Source organism: Hyla sarda, chromosome 2 (genome assembly GCF_029499605.1).
Source record: "Hyla sarda isolate aHylSar1 chromosome 2, aHylSar1.hap1, whole genome shotgun sequence".
Taxonomy (NCBI): Eukaryota; Metazoa; Chordata; class Amphibia; order Anura; family Hylidae; genus Hyla; species Hyla sarda.
In genome coordinates this window covers 443128891-443152538 of record NC_079190.1, presented here as the reverse complement: position 1 = coordinate 443152538, position 23648 = coordinate 443128891, and the positions used below count along the sequence as shown (strand labels likewise).

The 23648-nt window shown below is 43.9% G+C and overlaps 1 protein-coding gene across 3 annotated transcripts in view; it reads left to right on the top strand.

Moving 5' to 3' along the window:
• The window catches only part of DCBLD2 (discoidin, CUB and LCCL domain containing 2), a 91011-nt gene that overhangs the window by 10585 nt on the left and 56778 nt on the right, over positions 1 to 23648 (top strand). The window contains exon 1 of one of the 3 annotated variants that reach the window (XM_056559302.1): positions 2010 to 2081. The exons of 1 other annotated variant lie outside the window; for it this stretch is intronic. The gene's annotated coding sequence lies outside the window, so the exon portion shown is untranslated. Of the gene's footprint in view, positions 1 to 2009; positions 2082 to 9330; positions 9449 to 23648 lie in introns of those variants that run through there. One more of the 3 variants, XM_056559301.1, reaches the window with a different exon arrangement.

The following is a 23648-nucleotide window of genomic DNA, read 5'->3' as shown; positions in this document are numbered from 1 at the left end:
GTGGCACCCCACCGTCATCACTGCAAAGAGCAAACTCGCTCTGCGCCTGATGACTGGCGATACAGGGGCCGGAGCATCAACCCCTCGTAATGTCACGGCCCGCCCCCTTAATGCTATTCTATGGGAGGGGGCGTGATGCCTGCCACGCCCCCTCCCATAGACTTGTAATGAGGGGGTGAAACTTAACATCATGAGTGGGTGGAGCCATGACATCACAATGCTTCGGCCCCTGTATCTCCCGTCATCATGCAGAGAGCGAGTTCGCAGAGCTTATGTCCCTTGGGTTATGTAACTATTTAGTAACCGTGCATGCTTTTAGTCCATTTGTAAATAAGTGGATGACCACTGTGGGGATGTATGGAGCCCATCTGTCTATAGATCTATCCAGAAGTTGACTAGAATTTGATTTATGAGCCCAAACCTGCAGTTTAGCTAATTGTTTAAAGCTAGACATGGAAAGTAGGATTCAGCAGACAGTCCTAATCCCTATTGGCAGAAATAAATGACCATCCATGGATGGGCTCAGTCAACCAGAGTTGCCATTGGTCTTATGTACAACCAGTTTAAAAGGATTGTCTGGGATTTGAGGATCTGGGATTGGTGTCAGATAACAATTACTCACCCGTAAATCCCCAGACGGTCCAGCAGTGATGAGACTTGTTAATCATTCACGCAACACCGCAGCCAGTGAGTGACCTCAGCGGTGACGCTTCCATGTACAGCACAAGGCCACTAAGGCAAGTGACTGGCTGCTGTTCTACATGAGGGATATACATAGGGTAATGCTGCTAGACCCCAAGGGACCCGCGGGGGGGGTTCATTTTTAAAGTTTGCAGAAAAACAGGTTAGCCGAAATGGCTAGTTCTGGATATACTATTTTATCTCCACGGCCCTCTCCATCATGTCTTTCTGCTAATATGCACGTTAGGTTTAAGTGCCCGGGGAGCGTTGAGCCCAGGTGAGTCGATCATTCTGGGAGGGAGGCTGCACATCTGCATAATAACAAGTTATAGCAAAGATTTTACCAAATAGAATGCGTTGCCCTGCGTTATGTATGGTAAAATCAGATTAATGGTTAACTTTAAAGCGCTACTGTCATTATAAACAACTTTTGACATGTCATGGCCCAAGAATTGCCCAAGACTACAGCGATCAGGACAGACTTGTATGTGACTTCTGATGATAAAGCTGATCCCTGCAGCCTTGGGCTATGACGTTGCCAGGAGATTTAAACGGATCTCCTGCCGCCGGACCATCATCTGAGCTAGGAAGTCTGATCCTAGCCTAACTTCTCCTACCTCACAATTCCTCCATGGCCCCATAGATGCTGACTTCCCTTTTTTTGTTTTGCATCATTGTCTTTAGAGATGAGCGAAGTTACAGTGATTCGATCCGTCACAAACTTCTCGGCTCTGCAGTTGCTGACTTTAGCCTGTATAAATTAGTTCAGCTTCCAGGTGCTCCGGTGGGCTGGAGACTCTCCTAGGACTGTATCCACCTTTTCCAGCCCACCGGAGAACCTGAAAGCTGAACTAATTTATACAGGCTAAAGGCAGCAACTGCCGAGCCGAGAAGTTCGTGACGAATCGGATCACTGTAACTTCGCTCATCTCTAATTGTCTTGGTGCCTACCTCAGGTATACTTCCCCCTTAGGATTCCTTAACACGTTGCAATTTAGTCATGTATTTTTTATTTTGTTTTGTTCTGTATGCTGTGTGAATGGACACAAATGGAAGAAACTGTTCCCCCCGATATAGGCCCAGATTTATCAAACTGTGTGAGAGAAAAAGTGGAGAGATTTTCCCACAACAACCAATCGCAGCTCAGCTTTCACTTTACCACAGCTTGTTAGCTGAGCTGTGATTGGTCGCTGTGGGAAAATCTCTCCACTTTTTCTCACACACAGTTTGATAAATCTGAGCCATGGTGTCCAGTATGTTTTTATTGCTGTGCGGTTACTGACTTGATATACAGCTTTATGTTCAATTTATAATGTATTGGGCTATTTGCTAGTATTTTAGTGTGTTTATTTTATTTTTATTTTTTTTATTGTCTTTTGTGTTCTAGCTTTTTTCATGAGGTAAAAATCATACCTAAAGCTAAAATATTGTGCCCCATTTGCCGCCTTGTCTTTAGTTCTGCTTCATTTACCACAAGCATTTATCTAGTAAGTCGTGGATGATGCTTTTTAATATGTATATTGCTCCCAGGCTCTGCCTTTGTGTTGCATTTTCCTCTTAGTGTAAGGAGGGGCTCCGTACTTTCTAATTAGCACTCGGGCCCCTGAGGGACAATTTAGTTAATGTGTAGTTACAGGTATTCATTGTCACCCATAAAACCCCCCAGGTCATCCAGATTGGCCATGATGCTCTGTGGCTACTTTCTCATGTTTTATGGTAAAATTTCCTCAGTTTAGCCCAGGGCTTTCCAAAGAGTGTGTGTCTCCAGCTGTTGCAAAACTACAACTCCCAGCATGCCCGGACAGCCGCAGGCTGTCCGGGCATGCTGGGAGTTGTAGTTTTGCAACAGCTGGAGACACTGGGAAGCAATGAGCTAGCCAATTTATTAAGGAGAATTCTTATCGGGGTACAGACCCCATATTCTGTTCCCAAATGTAATTTATATATATATATATATATATATATATATATATATATATATATATATATATATATATATATATATATATATATATATATATATAGTGTATATGTGTGTGTGGTTGTTGAATATTACTAATAATAATAATATTATTATATTTATTATTTATTTTATTTTCCAACTTAATTATTATTATTTTTTTTTTAATATATTTTAAGGTGTACTCCCATAGAAAACTTTATTTATTTATTTATTTTTTTTAAATCAACTGGTGCCAGAAAGTTTAACAGATTTGTAAATCACTTCTATTAAAAAAAATCGTAATCCTTCCTTCCAGTACTTTTTAGGGGCTGTATACTAAAGAGAAATCCAAAAAAGAAATGCATTTCCTCTGTCATGATCACAGTGCTCTCTTCTGACTCTTCTGTCCATTTTAGGAACTGTCCAGAGCAGCATATGTTTGCTATGGGGATTTTCTCCTGGACAGTTCCTGAAATGGACAGCAGAGGTCAGCAGAGAGCACTGTGGTCGTGACATCACAGGAAATGCATTTCTTTTTTGTATTTCTCTTTAGTATACAGCCCCTAAAAAGTACTGGAAGGATTAAGATTTTTTTTTAATAGAAGTTTTTACAAATCTGTTTAACTTTCTGGCACCAGTTGATTTGAGTACCCATTTAAGGAAGCATTATAAAGAATAAAAGCACTGTTGGAAAGGCTACAAACCTTCGTGGTGTTGCGAGCATGCATACATACATTGGGATTCTTATGTAATGCATGCAGTAAAATCCATATTCTGCAACTAGAGAGCAAGCGCTCCAGAGTCAGCTGACACTCTTGGGTCAGAAAGGCAAGGGATTGGCGGAGGAAAGCGAATGTGTCGTTGTGAACCGGTTTGGCGTTATTCAGCAACGCATATCACAGGGAAATGTATCAGATGGTGGAGTCACGCAGGCCTGCTGCAGCTGTGCCCAGTTTTTCTGGTCAGGGTTTGGACTTTGTTCCACTCTCCCTAATCTGTTGGGCAAGGCCTGTGATCCAGGCCCTGTGCACTTCACTTTGGAATTTCTTCTTAGATTTTAATATTTTTAATTTTTTTCCTGAAGGTTTGCCGCAAGTTTCTGGCTGAGTGTCATGAAAGGCGGAAGCTTGTACAATACGGGCTCTATGTGAGAAAACACTCAGATGAACAGCGCTGCAGGAACGAGAGGGGGGGGGAGACAACTTCTCTGCTGCTTAAAGGAATAGTTCAGCTTAGGAAAATGTGCCTGATGGGGGGGGGGGGGGGGGGCTGGTGTCAGGTGTCAGGGTCTGATTGGTGGGAGCCCCCAGGATTTCCTGCGCAGCTCTCCCCATTCACAGAGCTATGGGAGAGCCAGAGATACACGAGTACAGTGCTTCAGCCATAGAGATGCATGGAGGGGCGCATGCTGACTCACACTCTGTGCATGAGGAGAGCCGGGGGGGGGGAATAATAACAGTCGGACCCCCTGTGATCACTTATCTGAGGATACATTTTCCTAAACTGGAGTACCAGTAGAATATAGATTTGAGTGACTATAGATCTATATTTTATCATTTCCTATTCCAGTGTTTCCCAACCAGGGACCCTCCAGCTGTTGCAAAACTACAGCTCCCAGCATGCGGATTCTGCACATTTTTCAATGTCGGTAAATAAGGCCGGTAAACCCGGCCTTATTAGTGAAAAGTGACACCAGTAGATCAAATCAAGACAAAAGATGATGTTTACAGCTCAGCCTCCCCCTCTTTTTTGGGGGTGGGTGGGGATTTGCATTTGCAAAGGTCATAGAACATGCTCAGAAACCTTTCCCATTCATGTTGTTGGGGCTTGCAGTAAAGCATATCTCTAAATGCTGTTAAAATCCTCTTGGGCTAGAATAGAACCAGATTAGAAGAAAAGAACATGTTTCAGTATCTGGCTTTAATTGGTAAAAATTTTATTTCGCCAATATGTTCCCTTGCCAAAAGTAGTTTATTCACCTATTAGATCATTCTTTGTTCAGGTGCTTTCTAACATTTTAGTTGCTGCCTGTGGTCACTGGCTGTAAAAAACACAAAACCAAAATGTTTGTTGTACTCTACCGGAATATATTAGAAGGTCTGCACAAAAGGATCTGGCCAAAAAAGTAGCAAAATCAAGAAAGCAAAAAAAATGTTTAGTAAACTGCGTTAATAAAGGCCTTGTATGGACTCTGATGTGTAGGCTTCTAGTTCTCCTTCCGCAGTTAATCGTGCAGTAGGTTGGATGTGATGCGTATGAAGGTCAGAACTGCATGTCCATGTGGGTGTGATGTTCCTTCAGATAAATGCGTTTCATCAGGCTGTGTAACGTGACCTATAAATCTGATATTCTTAGGGTCCTCATTGCCATTGTTGACTTCCGTCCAGTGTGTGTTCTGTTGTATATCCAGCTATAAGTTCCCTTTACACAGGGCAATTATTGGCTGAATGTGTCGATTATCCTGTATAAGGGTGCGTTCACACGCTATTATTAGCAGCGGGTTTCACGCTACGAGTTACACTACCATTGATTTGAATGGGTCCACAGTCTGCAATAGTGTCAGATCTGCGGGCCTGCCCGCGGACCCGCTGCTAGCGTGTGAACGCACCCTAAGTGTAGCACAAGGGTGCCACCAGCCGCATCTATTGCTTGTTTTAATGATAATTGCAAGCACGACCTGAACTTGCTGCTTCACACAGCAGACTGTCCGTTCGGATTTCTGCTTGAATATTCTGCACAGACATTCTGCTGCAGCAGTGTCCCATAGATTTCAATGAGATTCTGCTGCAATGTTTACAAGGCAGAATTTCCTTGCCAATGTTTGTGCCGCAGAATATCAGATTTCGGCATTTATTCTTTCTGCGGATACCACAAGGAAATGCATTACCGACTATGAGAAGGCGCATTTCTGAGCAGTCCTAGCGCCCGCCAGTCAGTCAAATGTGTGAAATGTCTGCACTGGTTTTCTGTAAGTACGTTCCGCACGTTTTTTGCCAGTATGAACTCAGCTTTAAAGGGGTACTCCGCTGCTCAGCGTTTGGAACAAACTGTTCTGGAGCCAGGAGCTTGTGATGTCAGCCACTCCCCATCATGTCACACCCCTCCCCCTCAATGCAAGTCTATGGGAGGGGGTGTGACAGGCATCACGCCCCCTCCCCTAGACGTGCATTAAGGGGGCGGGGGTGTGACGTCATGGAGGGGGCGGCGCTATGACTTCATGAGCTCCCGGCGCTGTCTCCAGCGTTCTGAACAGTTTGCTCCAAATGCTGACCAGCGGCGTCCCCCTTTAAGCAGAGACATGTCCAGGTGCAGTCCATGTTTATCAGTGAATAGCAAATGCTAGTGGCCGCGCTGGCGATTTACTGATTATTGCAAGCTGCACCTGGTCACTGCTTAAAGGGGTACTCCAGTGGAAAAACATTTTGATCATTGGGACGCTCTGCATGGATCAAGCTGCATTCGGGCTAAAGTAAATGGGGTTTTGTTGTGACCCATAAGTGACTGACCAGACAGTCACAGGAAATCCATCTGAGCCTGCAGCGCATACTATGCAAAGCCTCCTCCGGTATCGGAGCAGATTGCCGTGGATAGGAAGTTCCCTCCCATTCACTTACAGTGTGGTGCCGTGACTTCTCCAACAGATTCTACTAGAAGATTGAACATGTTCAATCCAACCCGCTATGGAACTTCTGTATTGTGAACTTCACAGCAGAATCCCCTTGAGAACAATGATAGTCTGCTGCAAGGGGAATCCACACGTAACTTCCTTGTGGACATCTGGTACTGTTCACAACGGCATTGGAGACTCCATTGCAGATTGTCATATTTTACAGAGAATAGCATAGCAGGATTCTTGCATTACAGCAGAGCCTGTGGGACTACATAAGGGGCCAGGCGCACTCCTGTGAAGGAGCAGAATAATGGAAATGAGCTTGAGGGAGAGGATGGTGTCTGGGGGGTTGCAGAGTGGTAGAGTAGGGTATAGGATTAACCCTTAATTGTCGTGACGCCAGGGTGAGGTTTCCTCAATGCAATGGTCCTACCGTCAACCGTCCCAAAAAACGATATGGAGGAATAAATGAATGTCCACAGCAGAAGATGATGAAAAAACGGAATAAACTTAACTGTATATTTTATGCAACTGCAGGTAACATAAGTCTTTTTGCAGAGGACCGTGGTGCAGGTTCCTCACAGGTTTGCTGGGACTTCTGAGGTTAATGAGCTTAGGTTTGCTAGCCACTGTGTTACTGAATTTAGGGTATTTTGGAGTTGCAGTAGTCACACAGGATTTGTAGTTTTGAGCTGGATAACTCACGGTTTTGTTGCTGCGGAAGATAAGGCTTCAGGCCTAGCTTGAATTGATGATTGTGCTGAGATTAGTGCTTTCTTTAAGTGCCAGGAACAAGAGAGAGGTTACTGCTTTTGAGTGCAAGGAAGAGAGCGAATTTAGTGGCAGCAGCCCCTTATATATCAAGGGGGCAGGTACAAAGCTCATTGATTCTGCAAACCTGTCAGTCCTGACCTAAGGAACTATGGGTATAGCACAACATAAATTATTTAAAAGCACATGACCTCTAAGGTCCTATACAAAGGTATACTACTATTAAATACGTAAATATGTACATTTATTACACAGCGTTAAGAGGCGACTAGGGGTAGCCCTCCAGGAGAGCCCTACTAGCATGGAGGGACTCTGGCTGAGGGGACTTCAGACAGAGGGACAGGACCAAGTCCTGTACCAGGACACCATAACTGCAGATTTATCAATCCGAGACAAACTGTCCGATTTGCCAATATAACAGTAACCATTACGGCTCCTTTCCCTTTTCAGATTGCTCTTGTAAAAAGAAAGCTAAGCTGTGGTTGCAATCCCCGAATCAGACGGGGGATGTCAGCTGCAATGTGGCAGTCGTGCATACATTTGCTGGCAAGCTCATGCACTTATTGGCTGCCACAATCCTGTTGCATGCCGGCCATGTGTTATTACCCTTTTTGACAGATGAATAAATCTGGGCCAGAGAGCTATATTTAGGCCGGTTTTTACACAAGTATAATTTAAGGGTAGGGTCACACCTGCCATATTTTGCTGCATATTTTCCTACCTATTGAAGTCAATGGGTAGCAAAAGACGCAGCTGATTTTGCTACCCATTGACTTTAATGGGTAGGAAAATACGCAGCAGCAAAATATGGCACGTGTGACCCTACACTCAATCTATTATGTCCATTTATTGCTGTCCACAATACGGAGCAATTGTTAACCTATAGAGATATTTAGATTGTGATATTAAATAATGACTTATTGTAAAAATTCATGTGCTGCTTTTATCCGTTGTGTGGATGGAATACGCCCATTGAAATCTATGGAGAGGCATTAAAATTGGCATGTATATGTATTTTATCAGTATAGTATGTTATATTTACTATGCATTACTATAATATGATTTTCATTAATTTTCAAAGTGTTAATTTTCGGTCTAGAAGGCATTGGATCAGTATTTACTGTACAGAATGTGGATGTAATAATGATGCTATTTTATTTAAAATGGGTCTGTATTACAGATCCATATTTCGAGTACTTTTGTAAAGCTGGTCCTATCTTACAAGCCTAAAAAATGTAAATGAGACATTACTGCTGAATGTGGCCAGTTCAACTTTAGAGGGCACGTAAGAAGTATAGTAAATACGTCAGTAAAAGGACGTGTAGGGGTTTTATCCATAGTTAAGGAGTTGAAATAATGTTATGTTTGATAGAATACCCTTTTTACATAGAGAATTTAATTTGAGAGAAGTTTACCAGCTGTATAGTATTACGGGGCCTTGTTTACTGTGGGAGGGTTCACTTACATACGGCTGATTGGCTCTATACAAAGTGGCCGCTAACTGGTGCTTCCAATTATGCTGGGACTTCCTGCTGGGGATGGGGAGTAAAGAGCTGGTCTCAGAAATGTATACTGCAGTTTCCATGATAAGAAATGTATCGGAGATTCCTAGCAGATCTAGATCGGTGTCTTGAAAGTGCAGCTTGAACTCTTGGAGTGCTGGGAATAGGAGTGTTCGCTGTATGCAGCTTTTTCTTCCTTGACCTTTCAGAACAGGCCCATTAAACAGTCGGCCCCAGTAGGAGCTGCCAGCTTCCCTGTTTATACAGGATTACTCATTGTTGCATGTGCTGAGCTATGAGCAGAGCTCCGACTATTCTCAGCTCAGCAGCTACATAGACAGTCGTCGTGATTGATGCTGGTTTGGAGTAAGCAGGAAAGTGCTCTTATTAATGATCTCTAAGAGCGTCTACAGCTCCTTTCTGACCCTTACGCAATAACCATTTCTGAAAATCTGTAGAGCAATTTTAACTTCTTATCCTTCAGAACTCATCCATGAGCGCTCAGTTTACTATTGGCTTTCCACCTGGACTAGATGTTCAGCTGGTGAATCATATGAAGATAAGGCCACGAACATATGCATCAAATCACTTGTGGGTGGAAACACGGTTTGGCTGTGTAAGACTTTATCAAAATAAACTTTTTGTGGCTTTTTAGCACAGTGGTCAGACTTGACTCATGGCTTTACTGCAGCAATGAGTTGGGCAACATCTTAAAGGAAAACTGTCATCCTGTTCACCCACACGAAGGTGAACGGGGTTATAGTAGGGATCGACCAATTACCGGTTTGGCCGATATTATCGCCCGATATCGGTAGGCATTATCGGTATCGGCAATTACCTGGACGATAATGCACCGCCCCCACCGCACTGCGACCCGCCCCACCGCATCAGGAGGACGCCACCAGAGCCAGATGTAGAGTGGACCCCGGGCCCCAGGAACAGGTAATTATAAAACCGGGGATGGGGGAGGCAATGGGGCGGTAGGGGGCATGGAGCGGTGCGGCGGTGTGGGGGGGGGGGGGGGGTGGCCGTGATAGGACTCGGGACCCCCGGACAGGCAGGGGGAGAGAAGCGGGCGGCGGTCTATGGCACCGCAAAAGCCGCTGCAGTTCATAGATTTAAAGCGCCCGTTTTAAATCAATGATGTGTCGCGGGGGGATAAATGGCCAATAACTTATACCGGAATATCGGTATAAGCTATCGGCCCTAACCTCCACAGATTATCGGTATCGCTATCGGCCCTAAAAAAAACGATATGGGTCGATCCCTAGGTTAAAGTTAGAGTGCGGGTGAAAAGATACCTGAGTGGTGTCCCTCTGAAGGTCTGCTTCTTTCTTCGGTGAATTGAAGGAGTTGGGCCGTCGGTGAATTTGAATATTCATGGCCGCTGGTTAGGGCTGGGCGGTATACCGGTTCATACTGAATACCGAAATTTTTGTGCTGCACAATATGAATTTTAACCCATACCGCAATACCGGGTTGGCCCCTCCCCCTCGGGAATGAATGAACCAGCGCTGTGCTGTCCCCTCATCGGGGAACTAATCCTATGTGACCTGCAAGTGCTGTTCATGGGGCCCCCCCCCCCCCCCCCCAATTATTAGCCCAGCGCTGCGCTGTTCCCATCAGGGTACTACTCACGTGTCACCCGCATGCGCTGCCCTCCTCGTCCTGTTTGTTGCGGCTGCCGGCACTGACACTCTATACCAGTGGTCTCTAACCTGCGGACCTCCAGATGTTGCAAAACTACAACTCCCAGCATGCCCGGACAGCCATCGGCTGTCCGGGCATGCTGGGAGTTGTAGTTTTGCAACATCTGGAGGTCCACAGGTTGGAGACCACTGCTCTATACTGTACGCTATGCCCGGGCTGCAAAAAAAATAAAATAAACTTTAACTCACCTCCCGTTAGTCCGGTACCGGCCTCACTTGTTTCCTGGAGACGGGAACGTCAGAAAAAAATAAATAAATCCCCGCTACAAGTAAGGGTGTCACTCTTGTACAAATGGACTGTCCCTAGTATTGCAGATTGTGACCATTCAAGTGATACATTCCATGGCCAAGAGTGGGATTGTTTCTTTGGAAAAGCAGACCTTTCCTACTTTAAAGGAGAACTATCGTGCAGAAAAAACGTATCCCATATCCATAGGTTAGGAAATAAGTTTCAGATCGCGATCTCCTGCACCGGACCTCAGCGCTCCCTGGGGACGTTCTCTGTGGATATCTCTGGCTATCCCATAGAGATACATGGAGGGGGCTTGTCGGCTGGCACTTCGTGTCGACACTCTCTGTTCCAGGGAGAGCTGGGGTCCCAGCGGTCGGACCTCCATGATCTAAAAGATAGGGGCTAAGTTTTTTTGCATGATAGTTCTCCTTTAATCCTATGTCTCACAGAGCAGCCAACGCCAATAGGGAAGGAGCCATCTATAAAGCAATCTTCTGAAGTCATGGCGTGGTTTTTAATGTATTGCTAGTATAACCTACACTTATTTTTTTTAATTATTTTTTATATTTGCAGGGAGCGTTATTGCCCCCTGGGGGTGAGGGAAAAAGTCTTCAATTTTTTTTTACTCTTTATTGTTCAGCATAGAATTACTTGTAACACCTTTTTAAGGGGTATCACAGGGCTCAGACCTCCACTGATTTGCTAGTCATCCCTTATCCTGTGGATACGGAATTATTTAGTGAACACTGCATGATTTGTTTTGGTACCATGGTAGACACAAAGACAGAAGCTCGATGAACTCATTAACACTGCTGTTGCATGCGTTCCATTAGGGCTAGTTCACACAGGTGGATTTTCGGCAAGAGAATTTTCGCTGCAGGCACCATTGCTTAAAGGACATCTGTAGTGTAAAATGACTTTTCCCCTATCGTGGGGGGTTCAGGCGCTGGGACCAGCGATCTCCTGTATGGGGCCCCAGTATTCTGCTGAAAGGGGTTCGTCCCCAGCATAACGCGGCAGCCAACACGGCCCCCCCCCCCCCTAAAATGTATCCCATAGAGATACATGGAGGGGGGCATTTCAGCTGCCGTGTCGTGGGGACAAAACGCTCCCTTCCTTTTGGATAGGGGAGAAGTTATTTTACACTACAGATGTCCTTTAAGTGGTGTCTGCGTTGGATTTTCTGCAGTGGAAATTCCGCTGCCGAAAATCTGTCGCGGAGAGGCTACTACCGTTCAAACTCGCAGCGGGAAACACAATTAAAATCCACCCTAATAGAAAACTAGAGAGAGGGAAGAAGGCGCCTCATGTGCGGGATCAGCAGATCTTGTGAGTGGGGGGAAGGGAGGTAATCCCAGGCCGCTTACCAAAGTTGGTTGTGCGCCCACACACAACAAGGTCTAGCGTGAAGTGTGTAAGTCGGCCCACTGCAGCCCTCCTTAGTAGAGTAGAAACAAGGATGTGATGACCATAAAAACAGGAGTTTTGTCCGGCGCAGAAATGAACCGTCAGAAGGCAGGATAAAATCAAGGGATTTATTGAATGCAACGCGTTTCGCTGCGCATGCGCAGCGAAACGCGTTGCATTCAATAAATCCCTTGATTTTATTCTGCCTTCTGACTGTTCCTTTCGGCGCCGGACAAAACTCCTGTTTTTATGGTCATCACATCCTTGTTTCTACCCTAATAGAAAAGGAAAACCATTGAACAGGCGCACATGTGAACATAGCCTGAAATATAAAATAAAATAACCATTTTTCATGGAATTTTACAATGTCACATAGTGGGGAGATTTATCAAAACATGTCTAGAAGAAGAGCGGTGCAGTTGCCCACAGCAACCAATCAGATTGCTGCTTTCTTCCCACTCCTCTTTAAAAATGAAAGAGGCAATCTGGTTGCTATGGGCAACTGCACCACTCTTCCTGTGTGCAGGTTCTGATAAAGCTCCCCTATAATGTTTTAAAGGGGTACTCTGCTGCTCAGCGCTTGGAACAAACTGTTCCGAACGCTGGAGCTGGCATCGGGAGCTCCCATAGACTTGCATTGAGGGGGTGGGGGTGATGAGATGAGGGGGCGGGGCTATGACGTCACGAGCTTCCGGCGCTGGCTCCAGCGTTCAAAGCTGTTTGTTCCAAACGTTGAGCAGCAGATTGCCCCTTTAAAAATATGCTTGCCATCTATGACACCTTTTTGCATAGGGCTACCTATAGTCAATAGTCTATCCATAAAACCTACACATCTGCTTTCTCAGTTAAAGGGGTACTCCGGTGAAAACCTTTTTTCTTTTAAATCAACTGGTGGCAGAAAGTTAAACATATTTGTAAATTACTTCAATAAAAAAAAAATCTTAATCCTTCCTGTACTTATTAGCTGCTGTATACTACAGAGGAAATTCTTTTCTTTTTGGAATGCTCTCTGATGACATCACGAGCACAGTTCTCTCTGCTGAGATTATAATAATAATAATAATAATAATAATAATAATAATACACTTTATTTACTGTTATCCTTAGGGGGATTTGAACCCAAGTCCCCAGCACTGTAAGGCAGCAGTGCTAACCACTGAGCCACCATGCTGCCCTTAGGATACATCTGCTATGCACGGTTGCTAAAATGGACAGAGATGTCAGCAGAGAGCACTGTGGGCATGATGTCATCAGTGTCCCAAAAAGAAAGGAATTTCTCTCTGTAGCATTCAGCAGCTAATAAGTACTGGAAGGATTAAGATTTTTTAATAGAAGTAATTTACAAATATGTTTAACTTTCTGCCACCAGTTGATTTAAAAGAAAAAAGGTTTTCACCGGAGTACCCCTTTAAAACTTTTTCTAGCCCTTTGGTCTGAACCTGTGATTTATTGGTGAAAATAGATTTCACATTTACAGCCGCTTTAAACGCATCTTGTAATGATGGTGGCGATTAAAGCCTTGTACGGAGGGGGTCACCATGCTAAGGAAGCTTTCCTAGTGATTGTACCAAAGGGACGTGTAAAGCCGGCACTACGCTGAAGAGCGTGCACGTTCCACTGTGCCAGACCTTGCTTTGCAGTCTTGCAGCGTTCACTGTTGCGCGATCGATTGGCAGTGGGCAGAAATACAATTGCGAGCGTTCAGCGCTTGTCAGAGGGTCATTTACTTTATTTACTATACATTTAATGAAATACCCCAGTGACTTGTATTCATTTACTGGGTAAGTAATGATTAGCTTTCAGCTAGGCCGTATTAGAAAGCCTTGTGGTTCTGCTGTATCCTGCCGTGGAGAAGCTTGTTTTGCCGCTCTGTATGACTTGCTGAGCTTGTTTATCGGCAGATTAATACTTTGCAGATGTGAGCGTCTAAATGTTACTTATATATCATTGTCTGCTTTTCCAAAGAGGAGCAGGAAGTGTATGATGTAAAGATGTTTTTATTTTATGTGCGTATATAGGACAAAATGCGACCTTCCTGATGTTGCAAAACTACAACTCCCAGCATGGCCGGACAGCCGTTGGCTGTCCGGGCATGCTGGGAGTTGTAGTTTTGCAACATCTGGAGGGCTGTAGTTTGCAGACCACTGGTATATGAATCTCTCCTGATTCAAGATATCCGCATATGGCCGATTAGTGGGAAATTTTCTTTATAGGGGAGATTTATCTAAACCTGTGGAAAGGAAAAAGTTGCCCAGTTGCCCATAGCAACCAATCAGATCGTTTCTTTCATTTTGCAGAGGCCTTGTTAAAAATGAAAGAAGCGAGCTGATTGGTTGCTATGGGCAACTGGGCAACTTTTCCTCTGGACAGGGTTTGATAAATCTCCCCCATAATGTGTCTTGATCACGTGATCCTTGAACGCATGCCGAAAATTTGTGGACCTGTCCTATAACTGGGGCTGAGGCGTCCCTGTGAATGACTTGGTCTAGAATTCATATGGACAAAAAAAATTGCTCCATCTTTTCCCCTAGAAGCATTTCTGCAAGGGGAGACTGTCTGTAAGGCCATGTTCACATGGAGTAAAATGTGCAGAATGTCTGCCCGGAAAACAAGGGTGGAGAACGTGACGGCATTAGGACCACTTGGAAATGCACAGTCTCTATAGACAGCAATGCATTTTGCTGATAGAGTTGACATATCAATTCTTTTGGCAGAGCCAGAATCGGAAGACCTCTGCCGCAGACACTTCGCCGTGTATACGGTGCAGCAGAATCTCATTAAAAGCAATGGGACTCTGCTGCAATGGAATTTCCAAGTGGATTTTTTTTCAAGCCGAATTCCGCTTGGAAATTATGTCGTGTGGACTTGACCAAAGGGTATGTTCACACTACGGAAATTCTGTAAATTTCCTGAAAAAAATCTGAGCAGAATCCATTTGAAGCTGCCTCCTCCAGAGTTGGTGCTTAGTGTCCACGCAGACATTTAGCGCTGTCCCGTTTACCGCAGCACAGCCCACGGGTCTTTTCTGGTGGATTCCACAGGAAAACTGAACATGCTCAATCTTCTAGCTAATTCCTTGTCAAATGTTCAACGACAACTTCCACCGTGTGAACAAAGCTTTATTCACACGTTGTATTGTGGTGTCCCGGTACCTGTATATAAGTCCCCATAGCCAGAGTCCCTAGGACGTCGGGGTCCTTCTTATCTAGTCCGCCCCTTATCACCTCTCATCTAGGTATTAGTAATTTAACAGTTTATTCAGGATTTATATAAATATAATTGTACAAATGTATATAATTGGTTAATTACCTGTACGGAGCGTAGCAGGACCTGCGGGTCACGTGATCAGGTAAACTCTATGGTTTTTGCTTAAGGACCTTTGGAGGTCCCTATGATGTATTGCACCCATCGTTCCTTGTAACGGTGAGTGACAGTTATTCGGACCAATCGTGCTTCTTGTTCCTGGGCTGTTGTGAGAGAAGGATCTGCGCTGCGGTCATCAGTGAGTTTAGGCCCGAACCTTGCGGCGACGGCTGATTATTACAAAACCGTAAGTGTATCAATCCCTAAGCACTCTGCAAGATCACCGTACCTTATCTATCCCCTAAATCCGGACGGATCTTCGCAATTAACCCTAAATTCAGAGACTTATATCCAAAGTCAAGGTCCGCAACAACTGTTAATCACTGAAGTGTATAGAGACTGTTTAAATGAGACTGTTGCTGTTCATTGGATGTACACCAAGCCTTTAAGTAAAGTTTATTCAAGTTCAACTTCCTTGTGGACCTTCAGTCATTATTCGCATGCACCTATCGTTACTGGGAAGGGCGGCGATAGGCCGGAGAATTACCTCAGCATACTAGCCCTCAGCCTGGCGTCACGAACAATAGGGTTAATCTTAACCCCTCATATGCTAAAGCAAAACCCTGACTACACTACCACTACCCCAGAGGCCTACCACAGTATATTTGCAGAAAAGCTGGCACTGGCAGAACATGCCAGCACTAGGACCACTCGGAAACGCGGTATCTCCATAGACTGCAATGCATTTCTGAGCAGATTTCACCATAATTGACATGTCAGTTTTTTTTCAGCAGTCGGTAATTCGGATTTCCGCAGAGGTAATTCCACCGCGTGTGTGGTGCTGCAGAATCCTCAGTGAAGGCAATAGGGCTGCAACAGAATTTCTGAGCTGGATTTTTCTGTCCAATTCTGTTATGTGAACATGGCCTTAAAGGGGTACTCCGCTCCTAGACATCTTATACCCTGTCCAAAGGATAGGGGATAAGATGTCTGATCGCTGGGACCCTCCATGATCTCCGCAAGTTATTTTCAGAACGCTGGGTTTGGGCGGCCGTTATCATGATGTCATGCCACCTCCCCTTCATTCGTGTCTATGGGAGGAGGCATGGCGGCTGGTGTAATGAAGAAAACTGTCTCATTAGCGGAGTGCTGCCCTCCACACATGGACACAGTTTTCTGCTTTACAGCCCACTTGCTCTTCATCCCCGCTACCCTCTCTCTGGGGGATGGGGACACATTTTCTCCGCACATCTCCCAGCCTTTCTCACACCCGCCTGTGCCGTACATCCGCCATCCCTCTGCCAGCTGTTGCAAGATTACAACCCCCAGCATGTCCTCACTGTAAGGGCGTGCTGTGGGAGTTGTAGTCTTGCAACAGAGAGCAGGCGGGTCATAGATGTGCGGGCAGGTGGAAGAAAGACTGTGGCTGTGCTTCCATAGTCTGTCTAGGCCAGTGGTCTTCAACCTGCGGACCTCCCATATGTTTCAAAACTACAACTCCCAGCATGCCCGGACAGCCGATGGCTGTCCGGGCATGGTGGGAGTTGTAGTTTTGCAACATCTGGAAGTCCTTAGGTTGAGGACCACTGGTCTAGGCAATGGGGAGAGGTGCGGAAAAGCTGTGTCCCCATCCCCCTGCGAGAGAGTCTGCTGTAACGCTTCCCTGGGCGGAGGGACACTGTTTACTCCATTACACCGTCACGCCCCTTCCCATGGGTATGAATGGAGGGGGCATGATGTGACATCACGCCACCTTGTGACGTCACAACCACGGCCACCCAAACCCAGCATTCTGAAAAGAACTGTCAATGCCAGGTGCTGCACTGAGATTGCAGTGGTCCTAGTGGTGGGACCCCTGCGATCAAACATCTTATCCCCTACCCTTTGGATAGGAGATAAGATGTCTAGGGGAGGAGTACCCCTTTAAGCAAAATACTCCTACTGAAATCAATGAGATTATGCTGCAAGTGGAATCTGCCCAGCATTTTGACAAGGAAATTCATAGTGTGAACATACCCGAATGCAGTGCTCTATGTAGGCACCATATGGCAGCAAATTTCAGAGTCTTATTCCATACTACTGATCCATAAACACTTGCAGGGCTCTGGTCTCCGTTTTATTTTTATTTTTTCTTAGAGAGTTTACCGTAATTTTAAAGGTAATCTGTGGGAGATGATTTGGCACAGGCAAGGTAGGGGTTAAAGCACACTCATACAATTTTCTGTTTCTGAAATTTGACATCATGTTACAGGATAAATTGATGTTGCACTAAGCAGTAAGTGCCACCAGGGTGGGCATGATTGTTGCCCACCACCTCCCCTTTGCACTGCCTCTGCAGATTGATTGCCTCTGCACGGTCTCTCTTCCATCTATCTTCCTCCTCCTCTTCTGATATGGGAGGGAATTGAGAAGTACCGTGCTTGTGGCGTTCCGTAAGCACATGGTACATACGCAATATTTAAATGGTCCTTGTCATTTAAAATAACCTCCTTCTGTTAAATGACCTATGTGATTCCTAACATTTGTAAATAGTTTTACTTGCCAAAAATGACCCCCCCCTCCCCCCCCCCCACATTGAAAATGTTAGGGGTGTGAATCTGCAAGAATTTGGCGATACGATACGTATGACTATACGATATATCGCGATATATCCCGAATCTGTCTCAAAAACAATGTCTTTTACACCTTTTTATTTATATATATATATATATATATATATATCACACACACACACTTTATTAGACTTTTAGGAGGAATCATTAGATTCCTCAGACAGATGAATAGAGTTCTGAAGCAGAGGTAAGCCCTCCGGCTACCTCCACAGTGGATCGCCTGCCCGCGACCGCGCTGCGGGGGGGCTCAATCCACCCCACCACGGAGCATTCACAGAGCATTCCCTTTAGACGCCATTGTTTTTTATAGTGACGGGACATCGTGGCGGAAAAATTACTGCATGCAGTAATTTTTCCGCCTTGATGTCCCATCACTGTATAACGTCCATAATGAATTACAGGCATATACGGGTGCAAACGGGCAGTTACAAAACCCCATAGGCTGCAATGCGATTTAGTCACGGCCGTCAGGGGTTTTGTAACGGCCGGTTTTCCCCGATATAGTGACGGAACTTCTGACGGAAGTTCCTAAACGGAACGATTTCATAGTGTGAAAGAGGCCTTACAGAATTCTGTTAGTCTAATAAAAAAGGTATTACAAGATACTGCAACATTTTTTGATGTGTGTGTGTGTGTGTGTGTGTGTATATATATAAATATATATATATATATATATGTATATATATGTATATGTATATGTGTAATGTATATATGTATTTTTTTTTTTTTTGGGGGGGGGGGGGGGGGTTCTTTCAAGATCTGATGTTGTCATGTCAGCTATAGATTATGACCCCTACAGCAGCAATAATACACAACTCCTGCTTTTTATATTATATAGATAATTCCCAGGAACATTTTTGTTGCCATACTTTGATGGGTCTACCTACAATGTGAATATTTGACATTTCAGATGCCATCAGCGTGCTATCCGGGGCGTTGGGCATATGCTGTAGACTTTAAGGATACTAGAGCCTGTGCTGCAATGCATTTATAGACCTATTGACAGCTCTTGTTACTCCCGGCTTCTGAATCTCAGGAAAGATCTTTCCTGTCACGAGGACGCAGAAAATATGCCTGAAGAATGCTCAGTGAATGCTGGAATTATGCAACGTGAGAAAACAATGCACATAAAACGGTGCCCAGAAAGAAAAACAACTTTCATTAAGGATACCAAAAAGCGTGATCCAGAAATCCAGCCTGATGTAATTTCCTGAGGAAAGCCCATGGACCTGGCTCCATCCCAACATTCCTCTGCAGACCTATTGAGGTCAGCACCATGTTTTGCTGCTCGGAATTCTGTTTCACAGCGCTTTTATTTTATTTCATTTTATTTTTTACGAATGGAGAGAGATGTTTCCTAGAACAACTTAGTCGTTTTTCCATTTAAAATCCCTGGGGGCTAATTTCCAGGTCACAAGAACTTTTGGAATGTAGAACACCAAATGTCAATATTGTCCGGGTGGATTTGCGAGATATTGTACTTGTCGTATGACAAGGCTCCGCATATTTTACATGTTGGAAGACATATCTAGCAAACGCCAAATGCTCTGATCACTTCTGCATGGTGCCTGCTGTTCATAGTGGAAGCCTCTCCATAGACTTATAATCTGTTCCTTCATGGTTTGTCATCTTGCCGAGTGAACATAGCCTTAGTAGAACAAAGTACATTACAGAAAACCGGTGCACATCATTCTGCTTTATTAAAAATGTACACATAATTCCACTTTGGATTCTTCATGTGGTTATACTCATAAATGCGCCCCATATGCATTAGTGAAAAGCCGGCCAAGCCAACCATTTTCTATGGCCAACTTTCTAATGTGTATTGAGGACTTCTGACTCCACCAACCGATGATTTTGGAGGAGAGGAGGATTGGGCATGTTGTTTTTATTTTTATTTTCTTTCTACCCTATCTTTTTTTGTATACAAGAAGATAAGCCATCCCCAGAGTTGTCTGGCAGCACCTTACCCTCCCCTCTCTCTTCAGAACACAAACATCCATGTGTATGTATGGGGAGATGGTGGAAAGAGAACTGTCGGTCAAACGAAAAATAAGACACCGAAGCCAGACCAGCATTTGTATACTGGGGGATCGAGAGAGATGAAGGCCAACTGCAAAATGAACAATCAATGGAAATGAGTTAGGCAACCTATAATATAATCGTTTGTGGCTTTTTTTTTTCTTCTTTTTTTTAAACACAAGACAAGCCGCCACCTATTGTATTTAGTGCAGCATAAAATATGCTCTTTATTTGGCTGATTACAGGACAATAATGGCCCTGATAATTGGTCATGTAATAGACCATAAAGGGGTATTCTGGGGTGTCAGTTCAAGCCATCAGAAAAAACAGAACCAGAACTTATGTCGGAAATATAGACGTCAAAAACATGCTTGTGTGAAACTGGGCTTCAATGGGTTGTCCAGCGGCAGTTTTTTTGTTTTTTTTTAATATAAATAAAAAGCACTGTACATACCTTCCACATTTCCCCGCTGCTCCCAGTCTCTGCTGCACTTTTCTTCTTTGTTCTGGGACCCAGTACGTCAGTGGTGCTAAGTCAATCACTGGCTGAGGTGGGACACCACAGTGGCCAGTGATTGGCTGAGCGACAATTAGCACATTCACCCCTAGCACCCAGAAAAGGAGAGCAGCATTACCTGGGGCAGCAGGGGAGCGAAGAAAGTATGTACATATACAGATTGATTGCCCACACTGTCTTATTTATAATATCTAGTGTGTGTGTGTGTGTGTGTGTGTGTGTAAATATATATATATATATATATATATATATATATATATATATATATATATATATATATATATATATATATATATATATAATGTATGTGTGTATATATGCGCATACCCCTTTAATTCACAGAAATGCTTATCAGCACTTGCTCTCCATAAATTTGACATTTTCTGTGCTATTTGAGGTCCATTCCTAGACAAGGATGGACATTCACTTATCAGAGTTTATATCATGTAGCACTTGTAAATAAAGGATGATAATAATAGTCTGACATTTAGTGGCTGTATCGGTGGCACGTCTTCTCCACCCTTTATGTTATGGCTCGTGCTGCTCTTTAGTTATATTTAAACTACGTCTTGACCCTTAGAAAGGGCAGAAGCCGAATCAGAATGCGTTAAGGAAGTCTCTGTAGCTGATATGGGTAAGTGTTACATGTTCTCAGAGCATACTTGTGGCTTAGCTGAAAGTCGCTGACCAAGTGTCACGCAGAGGAATGTCACGTCTTTGATCTCGCTCCTGGGGAGGTGCTAAATGGGTTCTCAGTCCCGTCGTCTTCCTTTTCCTTTCGCATCCTTACAACCCATAAATCTGCTCAGCCTACTTAAACCATGGGATATATGTTCAGTGAGGCAAAAGTATTTAGTCACACCAATTGTACAAGTTCTCCCTCTTAGAAAGATTAGAGAGGCCTGTAATATTCATCATAGGTATATCTCAACTATGAGACACATGAGAAAAAAAAATCCTTAAAATCCTTATATTTTTTTTTTTTTATGTATTTGCAATTTATGGTGGACAATAAGTATTTGGTCAATAACGAAAGTTCATCTCAATACTTTGTTATATACAGAGGTCAAACTTTTTCTGTAAATCTTCACAAGGTTTTCACACACTGTTGCTCGTATTTTGGTCCATTCCTCCATGCAGATCTCCTCTAGAGCAGTGATGTTTTGGGGCTGTCGCTGGGCAACACACTTTCAACTCCCTCCAACGGTTTTCTATGGGGTTGAGATCTGGAGACTGGCTAGGCCACTCCAGGACCTTGAAATGCTTCTTACGAAGCCACTCCTTCGTTTCCCGGGCAGTGTGTTTGGTATCATTGTCATGCTGAAAGACCCAGCCATGTTTCATCTTCAATGCACTTGCTGATGGAAGGAGGTTTGCACTGATACATTGCCCCATTCATACTTTCTTTACACGAATAAGTCGTCCTGGGCCCGTTGCCAAAGAAAAGCCCCAAAGCATGTTTCCATCCCCATGCTTCACAGTAGGTATGGTGTTCTATGGATGCAACACGGCATTCTTTCTCCTCCAAACATGAGCTTTTACCAAAAAGTTCTACTTTGGTTTCTGACCATATTACATTCTCCCTATACTCTTCTGGATCATCCAAATGCTCTCTAGCAAACTACAGACAGGCCCGGACATGTACTGGCTTAAGCAGGGGGGACCAGTCTAGCTCTGCATGATATGAGTCCCTTGTGGCGTAGTGTGTTACTGATGGTAGCCTTTATTACTTTGGTCCCAGCTCTCTGCAGGTCATTCACAAGTTCCCCCTGTGTGGTTCTGGGATTTTTGCTCACAGTTATTGTGATCATTTTGATCATTTGAGAACTTGCGTGGAGCCCCAGATTGAGGGAGATTATCAGTGGTCTTGTATGTCTTCCATTTTCTAATAATTGCTCCCACAGTTGATTTCTTCACACCAAGCTGCTTGCCTATTGCAGATTGTCTTCCCAGCCTTGTGCAGGTCTACAATTTTGTTTCTGATGTCCTTCGACCACTCTTTTATCTTGGCCATAGTGGAGTTTGGAGTGTGACTATTTAAGGTTGTGGACAGGTGTCTTTTATACTGATAACCAGTTCAAACAGGTGCCATTAATACAGGTTATGAGTGAAGGACAGAGGAGACTCTTAAAAAAAGAAGTTACAGGTCTGTGAGAGCCAGAAATCTTGCTTGTTTGTAGGTGACCAAATGCTTAATTCCACCATAATTTGCAAATAAATTCTTTAAAAATCAATGTGATTTTATGGATTTTTTTTCCTCAAGTCTCTCATAGTTGACCTATGCCTATGATGAAAATTACAGGCCTCTCTCAACTTTTTAAGTGGGAGAACTTGCACAATTGGTGGCTGACTAAATACTTTTTTGCCCTACTGTATCAGGCATACGATGCTATAAAAATCTAATGAACAGATTAACCAGATTATAATAGCGAATACATTGGGTAGACTTCTGATGGCGAGAGGGAACCTCTATCCTGCCGATGTAGTTATTAACATGACAAGAAAGGTCTCCTTTAAATTCTTTTCACACTCGGTTAGGTGTTTTTCTTTACTATGTTCACCACAAATGCACATGGCGTCGCTAAACATTTATATTTTTTTATTTTTACCTGTGTTCAGGCAGAATATATCTGGTTTGTTTGTTGGCTGTATGGAATAGTAAAACAGAATGTGCTAGTTCCTCTAGACCAGTGGTCTCCAAACACCGGACCTACAGCTGTGGCAATGCGATCACTCCCAGCATGCCTGGACAGCCAATGGCTATCCCGGCATGCTGGGAGTTGTAGATTTGCAGTAGCTGAAGGTCCACAGTTTGGAGACCGCTGCTGTAGACTATGAAACTTTATGGTAAATGGGTGTTTGACCTATGGGACCCTCACCGTTCCTGGGAATTAAAGAGACTCTGTAATGCTGCATTTCTTCACTGTTTGTTTGTTTTATTTATTTATTTATTTATTTTTTCATGCTTTGCCTTTAATATAAATATATATATTTCCCCACCGGGCATTATACCAAAATAATGGCCTTTTAGCGCACATTGGTTAATGCCTGGAAAATGTTAAATGTTAAATGGAATATATAAAATATAATGGGTGTCTGACAACCAAACCTTGTAAGCCCTTGCCAAACACCCATGGTGGCTGTTTCGCAATGTGAAGAACAAAATGATTTGTTATGTGTTGGTCCTTTTTCGAAATGATAAACATCAGCCAAAAACTTAATTTAATTAGGTTTTTGGATACCACCAAATTCTGCAGACTTGGCCCGCATTTGCCTAATACGTATAGCCACCTTAATGGTGTTCGCCGGGAAATTATGAACATGAAATAAGACCGTTAAT